We start from the raw sequence: 12,474 nt of genomic DNA, 5'->3' as shown, positions 1-12,474 counted from the left end.
CCTACATGTGACGACTGGTTTGTCAAAGTGGAATGTTGCGTCATCAGTAAAGTGCAGGTGGGGTCGATTCATTCAATCTGTAAATTTCTCAATAGACCTCTATTAAAAGAATAGTTCACCCAAAAATATTGGCATTTATTAACCCTCATGTAGTTCAAACCTGTATATGGCTCTCCTGTGGAAGGCAGCCAGAGGTGCATGCTTCAGTATCACTTTTAAAGCTGTCATATCCATCCCTTGAGTATGGGAGGTGTGAAAAGCACTTTAGAAATCTCCTGCGCTCTAAAACTACAATATAAATATTTAATGTAGTTTCACCTTTGCTGTTTGTTTTACACTGCAAATAAATATTGGAATCTAAGAACCGTGAGAAACAAGGCAACAGTGATAAAGCCACTCTATCAAAAACACGTTTCGAGCAAATTTTGAGCAAAAGTGATTGTTCATTTAGATTTCTATGTAACTCAATTGTAGCAATTTCATTTGGGGCACATCTCATGCTGTATATGTAATGCATTACAGTAAAAATGAGTCATGTTTAAGGTTTAATGACTAGACACTGAGCATTCCTCTTTTTAATTGACCCGACAAACACATGATACCAATAATCTGACTTGAGTTCACAGCTTCAATATTGCATCTTGTTAGAATCAATGTTTTCTTATTCCTCTGCTATAAATGCATTTAATAATATTTCTTTTTCAAACACTTTTCTTTCAGTCTTTATTCAAGCCGAGTCTGTAACGAATGAATTCTAATATTAGAGATCTGTATAAGGACATAAATGATGTAACAATGGAAGACTTGAGGATAGTGTTATTGTTTTCTCAATATCAGAGATAACTGTGTTGAGGTTACTTCAATGCTTCAGGTAACATAGTGACAATTACATGTAGTCTAGCATGGCACAAAGAATAGTGGGCACTGTCGGCTCAATCACACTTATAGATATACTAATATTTACAAGTACCTGCTTGTATCAGCCAGAAGATGAAAATATATCACAATGGTCTTCAATTAAATACCTTTTGCTAGTCCCTTAATAGCCCCAGTTATCAGAAATGACTGTGCATAAGTGAACCACACGAGACCAGTTATCCATGCAGCTGATTCAATGAACAGTGCTGAGCGAGCTATAGTGCGAAGCCATTTAAATGAGTTTAAAACAAAGCCCTACTTGACGTAAGATACCCCGAATGGTTTGGCATTTAAAACAAGCATTTGTTTATAAAACCTAAAAGGAAAATGCAGCATCACATACAAATTTGTGTTTCAGAGCAAACAAATGTTTTATTTTTTCCTTAAAGGGATACGCTGTAAAAAAAATCTGTCAGCTGGATTGACAGAAATATACAGTAAAAAAGTATTTTCCTGTATAATTACAGGATATACGGATCCCGTTTTGCTGTCTTTTCTGTAATGTTAAGTTTTTTGACCATATTTAAAAAATACATAAAAAATCTGTAAAAAACAGTAACATTAGTTCACCTAAAACAATTTTGTAATTTACTTATGTCATTCTAAACATGACTTTCTTCTACAGAACACAAAATAAAATATTTTAAAGTATGTTGTAAACCAAGCAACATTGTCCTCTATTGACTTCCATTGTATGGACACAAAACCAGGAAGACATTTCTTAAAATATCTTTTGTGTTCCACACACACACGAGTGAGAAAAACAGATTCAGAAAAACACGAGAGTGAAAAAAAACATGTGGTATTTAAGATGTGAGTTTTTTTAAAAGCAACCTGCGTGTTATCTGAGGGGCGAATTTAATAACCTTTTTATATTGTTTTCATAAAATGGGTGTCTCAAGGTTTCAATAACATCACGAGACAACACATAACACACTCAAATATGTTTCTAGTCAGTCAGACTGAGCACTGAAGCGCAACTAAGATTATTCAATAAACCATTGTCACCTTTTTCTATCATCGCTTCATCTTGTGGCTGCTGTCCTTCCCATCCATCGCTGCATCTGCCTCACGCTTGAGTAGAAGTGTTAACTCGCAACAAGTAAAATTACTTTGGGAAAAGGAAAAAAGTCATTTTCCTGACAAAGAGAGATCAAGTGAGACCAAGTACAAGTGGGACCAAGTACAATGGATCTATTACCATACGCAGGTAAAGAGTTCCTCCTCTAGAGGCCACTGACCCAGAATATATCTAAAAAAAAACAGACATACACATTAGCCTTATTCAATACACTGTAGCCTGCTATATAACAGATGGATCACAACATTAAACAGCCAGTACGCTAGCAAATGACCAATTATTGAACAAAGGCTCATTTCCACTTCATTATTGACTGTCAGGCTCATGCTTAGATTTATCAAATACCCTGATGACTGTTTAAAAATGTATGACACCAGTGTGTTCACTAAGTTAAACAGCCTACTGTTAGAAAGAGACGATGATATCTGTTAGGAGAAAATCAGTGTCATTTATTTTTCTGTATGTTGTACAAAAGATTGTTCTTTCTTATCGCCTTGTGTAGCTGAGATATCTGTGAGGTGGATTGGTCAGCGTCTCTCACTGGGTAGGTAATAGCTTTATTGACCGCAGGACCCTGTTTGTAGCCGGGGCGCTGTCATCACCTAGTCTGATTGCCTCTGGCCCCATCCATCGAAAACACACACACACCAGTGCAACCAGAAATTTGGAATAATTATTTGGAGAAAAAACAACACGTGGTTTTAATATATATTCTTTGGGTTTAAGGCTACAGGACAAGTTTTGTCTTTTGCAGTCATGGGGGATTATTTTGGATCTCTTCATTAATGCATTTCCTGTCCTTTTATATTTGATCACACACTATTGTTTGATCAAATATGCATTGTACAGAAGAATTATTTATCATTATGGGTATTTTACTGAATTATTAAGCAACCCTTGAGCTGCAGTTCTTCTGTAGATGTGTCTCTCACACATGACGCTCTGACGTACTGGAGATCAATTGAAGCTAATGAGGCAATGCGTTCCTGCACCCATTCTGAAGAGAAAACTAAAGCATGACTCTCTGTTACAACAGATAAATACAATTACCTTTACCTTTAATAGTACCTTTATCTTCTTCTTCTTCACTTGCTCAATTCATCTGCGTGTGAGGGAATGCTGTTCAGTGGGTACATTTCACACTATTCCTCCATTTTAGAATTACAGTTGTTGTTTTTTATGTGATTATGAAACAGGGTTAGGCAAAATGACAAAAGTTCATTTATTAAGTGTAATGAAATTATATAATATACATAACACTGTTTACAGAAATTAGGGAGTTAACCCTAACTAAAAAGCTGTATTATGTAAGGAAGGCTAGAAGTTGGTGATGTCACTTTGTAAAGAAACAAATATTACCGAAGATGATAGATATTAAAGCAACAGTTCACCCAAAAATGAAAATTCTGCCATCATTAATTAACCCTCGTGTCATTTCAAACTTTACGACTATGTCATTACGACTTTCTTTATTACGCAGAACACAAAAGTAGGTTCTCATGGTTATACACATGTGCATGCCGATCAGAGGTGTAAAGAGTACCTGAAGACCATACTTGGGTAAAAGTACAGATACCTTGCAGTGAAGTTACAAGTCACCAATTCCAAAACGACTTGAGTAAAAGTCTTCGAGTATCTGATTTTAACAGTACTTGAGTATTTTACTCATACCGAATGTAGGCTCAAAGCAGCACTAGTCCTCAACACTTATTACACGGCTCGTTGGAATGCTTGATTCTGATTGGCCAGTCGCAACATTTGCAGGTTCGTGATTCCCAGATAACGACCTCTCAAAACGAATAACACACGGTCAGCCGGACGCAACAAATCATTTTCACAGGTTTTTTTTACAAATTAAATATAAATATGTATTTTAATAACATATATGACATTATATTTACAAATGATTCAACCAAACTGAATGTTCGTGACATTTGAACGTCGTTTCTTACCTTAAAACCGAAAGAAAACGGCTTTTCCTTGCGGAAGGTCTGCATTCAGTAAAAATGAGCTAATAAAATATTTCAAATTCACATTTAATGTCCAGTCTTTTCTCATTTGGCAAGTAGCCGTGTAATAAGCAACACACTGTCGGGGCTTAATTCTGCGATAACAACCGGTTGCCTGTACATGATCCCTTTCGTAAGAGACATGTCAGTGAAAAACAAGAAACAGTTGATTCATGAGGAGAGCAATCAAACTGAACCCCTCAAAATTGCAACAAATCAAGGTGAACACCATAGCCTATATGTCTCCCAAACACCAAAGTCTCAGTTTAGCTCAAGCGCTCATAAGGAAACCAAAATTCTTCAAAAAGGTCTCTTCAGTAAAACAGATAAATAAAATAATGTTACGTAAAACTACAAAAGTCAAAGCCTTTTTGCACTGGACATGCTGGTTTTGGCCTCAACGCCGGCTGCAGTCATGTCCTCTTCCCACATAAAACACCAGCGATGTCAACTACCTGATAATGCACCCGCATTCGCACAAAGAAGCCACATTGACAAGTTTCAGTAAGTAAGGGCAAAATGCACAAAATATAGTACCTTCAATGCCCTGTAAATGGCAATATTGCTTCTTCTGTAGCAGAAATAAACTACTGCAGAAAAAGTTAGGTGCCATGCAAAATGTAATGTGTAATTGCATTAGTCACTACAAATGTAGTGGAGTAAAGAGTACATATACTTGTTCAAAAATGTAGTTAAGTAGAGAGTAAAAGTTGCTTATATCTTTAATACTCAGTACAACTACAAAGTAGCCAAAAAGATACTTAAGTAGAGTAACTGATTACATTTACCCCAATACTTTACACCCCTGCACCCCTCATGTCTATCCTTGAATCACTTAACTCATCAAGGTTGATGTAGGAAATAGAAAGTGTATGTGTAATACAGTGTAATCGAATGTGTAATTAGTAACTAGTAATTCATTACTTTTCAGAGTAACTTACCCAACACTGGTCTGTTTCCTCGCCACAGTTTTGTATGTTATGGCAGTTTCTAACTATATTAGGAGGTGGCTAATTGATATACATTTGTACAATCCCGTTTGTTTAGGATCTGCTTCTGCAATCAGCTGCTGGGATCCATGCTAACGTGATCTGTGCTGGCATCCAAACTCAGTCCAACTGAGACAAAAGTCATTAAAAGAATTCTGTAGAAAACTGTGTAGAAGAAAAATGTTTTGAGGAATATCAGTACAATGCCATCCAAACACCGATGACAACTTTCAGGACCCCAGGAGCCATTTATTATACACGCCACAGCCCACGGCCACACCAGACAAGATGAATAATCCACCATAGATTTACAACCCTGTGCCGAGAAGTCACTGTCACAGATTTATTGATTAAAAGAAAAACCCCTGTTTGACAAAGAACTGGAAACATCAAATAATTATAACATTTTAGTGAGGGCAGATAAAGGAGTTTAAAGCAAATCCACAGCATTCTGAAATGTTCATAGCTTGGCACTATAATGTAAGCGCTATCAAATGACAGATGAATCTATTCATACACAATCATTCTGATTGAATAGTCAAAATTATTTTTTTGGACTTAATGTGTGCATGCAGATTTTGGTGGAGGAGTAGCTGGAAATATATTTCAATATATTGACAAGTTAGCAAATCAGAAATAAAGAATCATCTCTTAATCTTATTCGCACACACACACACACACGCACGCACGCACGCACGCACGCACGCACGCACGCACGCACGCACGCACGCACGCACGCACGCACACACACACACACACACACACACACGCACGCACACACACACACACACACACACACACACGCACACGCACGCACACACACGCACACACAAATGAACATTGTGGCAAGTGAGCATATCACGGCACTAAGCGCTGCACGCTTGTCTGGTTCCCCAGTGTGCTGAGCTGTGGGAAGCCTCGCACCTGTACTCCTCCTCCTTCCATTCCCTGCAAGCCGAGAGAAAGTGAATGCTCAAAAGAAAAGCACCAAACAATCAGCACTATAACGACTTCCATCACATGCCGCTCTCGGGAGAAAAAGAGCAACGCTGATAGTTTCTTAAAGGAATAGCTCATCCATAAATGAAAATGTAGCTTGAAAGAATATGCTTTGGTTTGTTCAATGACTATTTCAGGACAAGATTTTTTTGTTTAGTCTAACGCTATCATATGAAAATTTATCTGGCATCTACTCTTTCTAATAAAAAAAAAGAAAGACACCTTAGCTTTGTATACTGTGGTAGGCTATATGAGACTAGTTTTACTGCGCTTATGCTTTTTGTTGTCCTCATGTTGTTCCAATTGATTCCATAGTTTACATCATTTGTAAGTCAAATAAAAGCGTCTGCTAAATGACTAAATGTAAATGAAAAGCAGTTAGTCATTTAATACTTCAAGGGGTGTTTTCTCACCTTTTTGAACAGCTCCAGTCCCCATCCGCTCCCATTGTATGAAAAAAAGCGTACGCGTTCTTCAAAAACCTTTTGTATTCCTCAAAAGAAAGAAATTCTTGCATATTTGAAATGACACAACTGTGTAAACGACAACAAAATGACCCTTTTTTAGGTGTCTGGATTTTATTTTTTAGGCGAACTGTACGTTGCACAGCCAAAGAACAGCCACTGTCACATTCAGCAAGATATAAGACAGAACAAGACCAAAAACACGATGACAACAAACAAGAAAACAACCTGGGTGCTGAAGAGGAGGGGTGAGAGGATGGAGAGGGGGGGCTGGGGGATGCTGCACGAGGGTGGGAGTGATAGAGACAGAGAAACGCAGAGAAGCGGGTGAGGTGAAAAAGACGAGAGAGAACAGACAGCCGGAGCGGCATGGAGACAGACAGAGGTAAAGCAGGGAGACGACACACTCCAAGTGGCAACCATGGCAACGGAGACAAGCGCGAGGCAAGTCCCCCGTACCCTCACGGCACCATTAACGGGGATATGAACCTTGACAGACAGCGGGGAAGATTGTAAGACACATTCAAACAAGCCAAAGAAGCTTTCTCCACGTGAAAGGAACAATTGGACGGATTTGATATCTTTTGACACCCCTAGTTTTTCAGGGTGCTTGATTTCCCCCCTTTTCATGTGTAGAGATGTGGGGTTGAACACCGGGCTCTCCTGCAAGGGTGGGCTGAATAAAGCAAACAGCTGGAAGCACACGCTGGAGATCTTTCGCTGTGACCTGTCGATGTAGCGCCTGAGGTGGGCTTAATTCCCCTCCATGGTCGCTCTCTGGAGCGAGCGAGCAGGTGCGCAGCTAGAGGACTTGAGAACGCAATGATCTTCTTGCAATTCGCTGGTGATGTTCGGGAGACAAAACATGTGAGGCAGATGGCGACAGGTGAGAACACTTTCCTTACTTTGCATGCGTATACTAGTTTCAATCATATTAAACAGAATGCAAAAAAGCGTGTGCAATTGTTTCTTTGAGGAAAAGGAATACATATTTTGACTAATGTCATGTCATAGCAAAACGAATGGGAACAAGGAAAGGTTTATACAGTATATGATAATTAAAGGTAATCATAAATTATGATTACCACACCAATAAATCACATTAATTTTTTTGGTAACACTTAAAGCTTTTATGTATAAGGGTTATTAAAGGGTATAATGCATTATAATGGTTCACAATGTGTTTTGTAATATATTAAATGTTGTTATACCAAATTAAAATGCAAATGTAGCAATGAATTGATAAGTGTTATGAATAATTGTAACTTCAGTTAATACATCATAAGACATTAAAATGCATTATAAGGTGCATTACAAGGCATAATTAATATATTAAAACTATTTTAATAATACATTATATATGCTTTAAAGGGGTCATATGGCGGAAGTACGTGTTTCTCTGTGTCTTTGGTGTGTTATAAGTTGCCAATGCATGTATTAGACACGTAAAATTGCACAAATGAAAGTGTGGAAACAAAAGATGCATTCTATCTAAAAGCTAATGCTCACCAGACCTGCCTGAAGCGCCTCGTGTAACCACACCCCCACACATCTACATCAGTTCGTGGTATGATTTGACAAAGACCACCCAAATTTTTTTTACAAGTAAGGTGGGCGTACCTGTCAGTACAATTGCTCTGGAACCTGATGTTCCAAATATGGTAAGAGGCGTTACATTTCCATGAAATGCTTCCAGTATTCGACCAATCACTACGCACTGGTGAACTGGCCAATCATAGCACACCTCGCTTTTCAGAGCGATGAGCTTTGTAAAAAATCTGCACGTTTCAGAGAGGCGGAGCAAAGAGGAGATACAAACATGCACAGTATGTGGATAATACAGCGTTTTTTAAACTTTAAATGGTGTATACACATTGCGTTACATCTAAAACAAACAATAATATTCGTTTTAGCCGTGCAATATGACTCCTTTAAGTAAAGTGTTACCATTTTTTCGGTCTACTGTAGTAAACTGCACGAAAGACAATTATATCCTCATTTATTTTTGGCAAATAAACAGAGGTCAAGGAGAGCTTCAAATAACCATGATATTTAGCTCAGGTCAATTCATTGGCGATAAAGTTAAATGATCTCTTGTCCACAGTCATGTAGCTACTGCAAGCGTGTCTTCCAACAGGTCATTAAGAGTCCTACGAAGCTCTCTCATTGATGTTTGTGGCTCAGAAAACCATGTGTATACATCACTTAATTGTTGACTCTCAGGACACTGGATTTACATTATATTACAGATTTGACTTATCTTAGTGCAGGGGTTCTCAAAGTTTTTGACTCCAAGGCCCCCCACTTTATTCAACAATATTCAAATGTATTGGTTTTAATGGAAATAATAATGATGTCTACTGGTATGTGATGGATTCTGTTGGTGGGGTATTATCTGGCAGATTAATCCTATTGGAATGCCCAAAACACACTATATCATGGTAATGGTAATGTTAAGCACGCAGTAAAATGATGATGGTTAAAAGTCCTTTGATAATCCAACAGGTAATCCAAATACAAGATACAGGTAAACCTCAAACACTCAACATAGTTCAACATAATGCGAAACACAAGCACAAGACCGAACTTAAATAGTGAGGGTGATGAGTACAGGATTATGGGAGTTGAAATTCTGATGCTGTGATGGGTATTTTAATGGAAACCGCGAGATTTTATTATTGCGATGCCGTGTCATGTTTATAATTAAAATCTACGAAATAGACCAAAATGTCTTAATACACAGATCTAAATGAAATATTTAGTGAATTGTATTATACTACACACTACAATATTCGTAGTATTAAATAGCAATTGGATAAGTTTTAGCAAATACTGTATTTTTGTGTCAGTGAATCATTTAACCAAATCGTTCAAAACAGCTGATTCATTCAAGAACGAAACAAGTGTCTTGATGAATGACTCATCAAGACACTGATCATTATCTCGTCTGAGTCGTTCAAAACACGGATTCATTTAGAAGAGAAACACCGCAAAAAGAAAGATGAAAGTGTTCAAATGATCATTAATGCGCATATGCAACATTAGTTACGAGACTACGATTCTACCGTTTAAAAAACAGAGCAGCATCGCAGGAATTTTGAAGGTTTAGCATCGCGATGTTACCGTAGCACCGGTACACGTGCAACCCACTTTGATGTCATACGGCGATCGATCTGTGCAGCACCGCATGCAGTCATACACACACACACACCTCGTGGCAAAACAGTGAGTATCATGAAAAAATGTGAAGTAGTAGCTGTAGTGTCTACGTTTCTCTGTTGTTGTTTCTATTAAAAGCCTTACAACACTATAAAGTTTGTGAGTCCCGTCAGTTTGACTTCCATCGGCAGTGAAGCTGAAGACTGCAACTCCCATCATTCCGCATTCTTCCTCAGCATCAAGTTACACCTTTGTAATTTTCGAGTGGTGAAAATTACATATTGTGCCTTTAAATGCTTTTTTTTTTTGAGAAATATGCATTTAAAAAAATTGTCATCATTTTCTGCTCAACCTCTATTATGTTGTAAAATGTTCTTATTACGAACAACCTGGTTCAAAATGAAGTTTTGCTTAAAGTCTTTATTAGTATTTTGTAATGTTTACACTTATATTTAGGGTTGAAATAATGTTGTGCTTTATGGTCACAGTAACAATAACTACTGTAACCTCATATTTAGAATTTATTTAGAAGCCTTTTTTAGAACCAGATTTTAGTCCAGTACAGATTAATTGTAGAGTGTGCACATAAAAACACAATGATATAGATGTGACTGGAGAGGTTAAATGAAGGTTGTGCTGATGGACGCAGGTGTGCTTTCATGTGTTTTATGTCATGCTCAGATTAATCTATAAATAACATGATTTTTTAAGGTTGCTTTAGCAATTTTCCCAGATTATATAATAAAACACTGTATGTCGGTCATCACCATTAACATGTAAGCACTAACATTTTAAATATGCAGTATTGTTGATATTTAGTTTTCATTTAAAGGTTTCCAGGAATGTCTCACAAGCGTAAAAGCTGTAACACAGCAACAGGGTTAGATTTAAACACTCAATTATCACTCAAAGCGTGCTTGATAATTGAATCATTACTGTTAACACTGCATGCACGTTGCTTAATAGCATGCATTAAAATGGTCCTCATTAATCAATTCCCAACACTCTTTTTCATTGTTAGGTTGTGTAGAAAAAAAACTGTTTGGTTATGCATCACAAATTATGGGTCATATTTGTAAGCATCCCTCACTTAAAATCCGCCTTTACAATTTTGACCTGATGGCTGAAAAGTGACAGCCCTGAATAAATATGAATAATAAATAATAATATTTTCAATATTCATACTGCACCCTGCACAATAATGTACTGTATACATTTCAACAATAGCATTGTAGGATTAATTCAATTAAAAATGTTCATATTTTGCACTTTTTATTATTTTTATGTAAAAATTACTTACCTTTGGGCGGTATGACAAAAATATATAATGTACATTACAGTTCCTTTTCATTCATCAATGAAAAAAAATGAAGATCAATTTAAGCGCATTGCATTGTGGGATACCGTGTTCCACCCGCTGCATTCTGTTTGTAAACTGCACAGTTGTATATTCTATGCATATATAAAATAGTCACACTGTGTATGAGTAATTTAACAAAGCAACAGCAGGTTTAACATAAACGACTGCTCGCCAGTGCCTTTTTTCTCCCATCACTGATGCTTTGTGAAAAACAACAGCGCAGGGATTGTGACGCAGGATGCCTCTGTGTTAACAGCCATCGAGAGAGAGAGAGAGAGAGAGAGAGAGAGAGCTTTTACATGCTCTATTATGGACAATTCCACAGAAACCATCAAAAGCTTTCTATTTTACAACATCACCATGCATCCTACATGAAACAACTGGGTATATCGACCCCCCTCTAAGCTATTTAAATCCATTTATATCCTGAACCCAGGACCTCTGATAAAGGATCGAAAATAAAACATCTAACTGTGTTGAAATACAGAGAGGCGAGACGGGGAAAAACAAACAGCTGCTGTGGGAATCCAGAGTCAATCGAAATATGTGTTCACACTAAATGCCGGCAGATATTCATGGAAGACGGTGAACGAATCCAGATGCTCTGGGATATTTTGACAAGCTTGTGAAAAGGACAACGATCTGTAGCTCCATCATTATATCAGAATCATGGCATTAGTGTAGTTCCTCTTTAAAAAATCACTGGAGGCAAAAGCCATGATTCACAAAAGCTTTGACTTTCGCTTTTTGAGTCATTTTTGATGTTGAACAATTCTCTATTTGTCAGTTGCTCATTCCCCTTATGACTTTCTTTCTTCTGCAGAACACAGAAGAAGATATTTTGAAGAATGTCTGTAACCAAACAACATTGGCCCCCATTGACTTCCATTCTATGGACACAAAACCACTGAGACATTTTTCAAAATATCTTCTTTTGTGTTTCACAGAAGAACGAGTCATTTTGGTTTTGAGGTTTTGAACCTAGAACTATCCCTTTAAATAGACATTTATAACAAGCAAATTAAAAAATTACGTCTGGTTTCCAGTAACTTAGTAGTTTTAGGACCACATGAAAGTTTGTTTCCTATTCAAGTGAAGTATTTCAGTGTGCATGCATGTGAAAAAGCAGTTCTGTACTATGTATTCACTGCCGGGCCGCACTAATGAACTAAAGGTGTCAGACCACTTCTACAAACACTCTGAATAAAACATGGGCATGATTCCCTGTGGAAACCTTGTTTAGCTTTTACGGAGCAGCGAGGTGTGAAGAACAACACAGCAAACTGGAAAAACAGACCCTCTCCCTCTCCTCGCACATAATGAAACTTTCACACACATGAGTGGAAAGTGCATCAAATAAAACTTGATGATATTCAAATTGACTTGGTCACGGTGAAAACTGGCAGCCATTTTGCTTTTGGCAAAGTCTACTGCATACAGTGCCAGGAGGTGAAATATGAAATTGAATTTAGAGTGCTGAAGCACAGATGTATTA

General features: G+C 37.5%; 1 protein-coding gene across 2 annotated transcripts in view; it reads left to right on the top strand.

Annotated features, from left to right (window-relative positions):
- Nucleotides 1–6,773: 6,773 nt before the first annotated feature.
- Nucleotides 6,774–12,474, top strand: part of LOC130570423 (short transient receptor potential channel 5-like) — a 39,810-nt gene continuing 34,109 nt past the window's right edge. For both annotated transcript variants that reach the window (XM_057360727.1, XM_057360726.1), the window contains exon 1: nucleotides 6,774–7,346. The gene's annotated coding sequence lies outside the window, so the exon portion shown is untranslated. The remainder of the gene's footprint in view (nucleotides 7,347–12,474) is intronic.

Source organism: Triplophysa rosa, linkage group LG19 (genome assembly GCF_024868665.1).
Source record: "Triplophysa rosa linkage group LG19, Trosa_1v2, whole genome shotgun sequence".
Lineage (NCBI taxonomy): Eukaryota > Metazoa > Chordata > Actinopteri > Cypriniformes > Nemacheilidae > Triplophysa > Triplophysa rosa.
This window is presented reverse-complemented; position numbering and strand designations above follow the sequence as displayed.